This window comes from Crocuta crocuta, unplaced genomic scaffold, assembly GCF_008692635.1.
Source record: "Crocuta crocuta isolate KB4526 unplaced genomic scaffold, BGI_CrCroc_1.0 scaffold53, whole genome shotgun sequence".
Lineage (NCBI taxonomy): Eukaryota > Metazoa > Chordata > Mammalia > Carnivora > Hyaenidae > Crocuta > Crocuta crocuta.
In genome coordinates this window covers 1,235,931-1,238,084 of record NW_027529432.1, presented here as the reverse complement: position 1 = coordinate 1,238,084, position 2,154 = coordinate 1,235,931, and the positions used below count along the sequence as shown (strand labels likewise).

The following is a 2,154-nucleotide window of genomic DNA, read 5'->3' as shown; positions in this document are numbered from 1 at the left end:
AGACGGGGGGGAGGGAAGGTTTTGGGGGGGGGGAGATACTGCCTTTATGGTCCTAGAGGAAGTAGAGCAGTCTAGCTGTGTGACCCTGGGCCAGTCTTTCATCCACTCTGTGCCTCAATTTCTTCTATAAGGGAGGGAAAATAGTAGGACCTGCTAGGGTGGCCGTGTGTGCGTGCGCGCTGCTCAGGTTCTAGCAGGTGCTCCAAAGAGGCTGCAGAGGCTAGAACTCAGGAGCCAGACCGGGGGCCTGTGACGGGGGGGGGAGGGGGCAGAGCCGCCTGTGGGGCAGGCTTGGTTCTGGACCTGGCAGAAGCCCCTCCCCCATGGGTCAGTCTCCCCAGGAGGGACCCCAGGTCTTCTGCTGACTTGGAACAGGGATTGAGTTGGAGGCCTGAGGTTTGTTTGCATGTGGCCCAAGGTCCCAGAGAGGGGATCAAGGGTCCACTGGTATGCACTGGGGTCACCACCCTCCCACCAGGCAGCCCCAGGCTCAGGTGGAGAGGGGAGGGGAGGGGACACCTCCCTCGGATGAGACCCCAGGAAGCCACCTCCTGCAGTCTCCAGGGTTGGGCTTAGCCCAACGTAAGAGCCAGGACAGGGCCTAGGAAGCAGGGGCGGGGCCGGGGGGGGGCGCGCAGGCATGACCCTCTGGGCCTCTGGGTGAGGTCAGCAGGTCCCCTCTGGCATTCAGGGATGGTAGAACCGGTGTGTGGACAGGGAGGGGGCAGGCGAGTCATGCTCTGGCTTGTTGGGGGAGAGGGCGGGGCAGGCGTGGGGCCCAGAGCCTATCCCTCATCTCTGCCCTGGGGAAACTGATCCCCTAGGCGCTTGCATGGCAGTCACCCAGCCCTGGCCTGGAAGCTGCTGGGGGCGCTCCAGCCCAAGGCTTCTGCTCCGAGTCCCTCCTCCCCCTCATGGCCTCAGGTCAGCCCCCAAGGCCTGGCTGCAGGCCCGTCCACCTCTGCAGGAAACATTAAGTCCCTGAAACAGATCTTGCCGAGCTTCACTTCCGCACAGCCTCCCCGGAAGGCCAAGGTCGCCTGCAGGGTGGACAGTGCCAGGGGACAGCAGGCAGCCGAGGCACCATTAGGGCAGGGCCAGAGGACCCCCCCTCACCCTGCCCCAGAGAGCCGGCTCAGACCCATTCCTGTGGGTCATTACCCGCATAGGCCCTGAACACTCTAACACCTGCCTGGACACTGCCACCTGTGACACGTGTACCCACGGGGCACACATCCTCATACTATCACACCGTCCTAAGGCCAATGTGCACGTCAACTTCACCCACGCCAGACCCTGGCTTAAGCACCTTATGGAAGTTAAGGCGCTCAGTCCTTCCAAGAGCACTGTGAGGGGGATGTCTGTGAATACCCCATTTTACAGATGGGGTAGTTGAGATCCAGAGAAGTTAAGTGATCTGCTCCAGGCCACACGTATCTGACTGACAGAACTGGGCCTTGAACTCCAGGGCTGCCCAGCTCCACAGCCCCTGCACTTTGCTGGGTGGGCAGCTGGCACCTCACCCACACCAGACACACTGCACACGGATGCTGCGCAGGCCTCGGCACCTGGACAGGTAGCTCAGGGGCCCTGCCTGGGGCCTCCACTCCGCCCCCTCCACTGGGCCACTGCTGCCCTTACCCCTCCCCGACCCACCCCACCCCTGGAGGCTCTGGGAAATCGTCTGGTGCCAGCTCTAAGTGAAGTCACAAAATTAGGCTTAATTGGGCCCCACAGGGCACAAAAGAAAAGAGAAGGGGGGGTGGCCCAGCTGGTGTCCCTGGACCTCTGCCAAGACATTGGGGGTGGGGAGGATGGGATGAAGGCCGAAGGGCCTCGGTTTGCGCATCTGCAAAATGGAGAAATGAGAGTTCTTTCCTGCTGCTGGGCATCGTGAGCACCGATAGCTAGTGCCAAGGAGCTCCTGGCACAGGCCTGGGGTGCGATCCGAGCTAGGGAGCTGCCAGAGGTGGGTCGCGTTCTCCTGGCCAAGATGCAAGGGGTCGCTGTCGCTATTGCCCGCTGGTCTCCGCCAAGACTTGTCGGTGTGCCCCACTGGCACGGGCGATGAGAGCCGAGCCCCGCCTTTCCCGCCAGAGCTGCTGACGCTGTGGCACCCGGTGAGATCCGGCTGGAGGAGCGTCTCCTCCGTTC

At 62.6% G+C, this 2,154-nt stretch overlaps 1 protein-coding gene across 1 annotated transcript in view; it reads left to right on the top strand.

The window, feature by feature from the left end:
• MACROD1 (mono-ADP ribosylhydrolase 1) overlaps positions 1-2,154 on the top strand; it is a 142,734-nt gene that overhangs the window by 139,034 nt on the left and 1,546 nt on the right. The window lies entirely within an intron of this gene.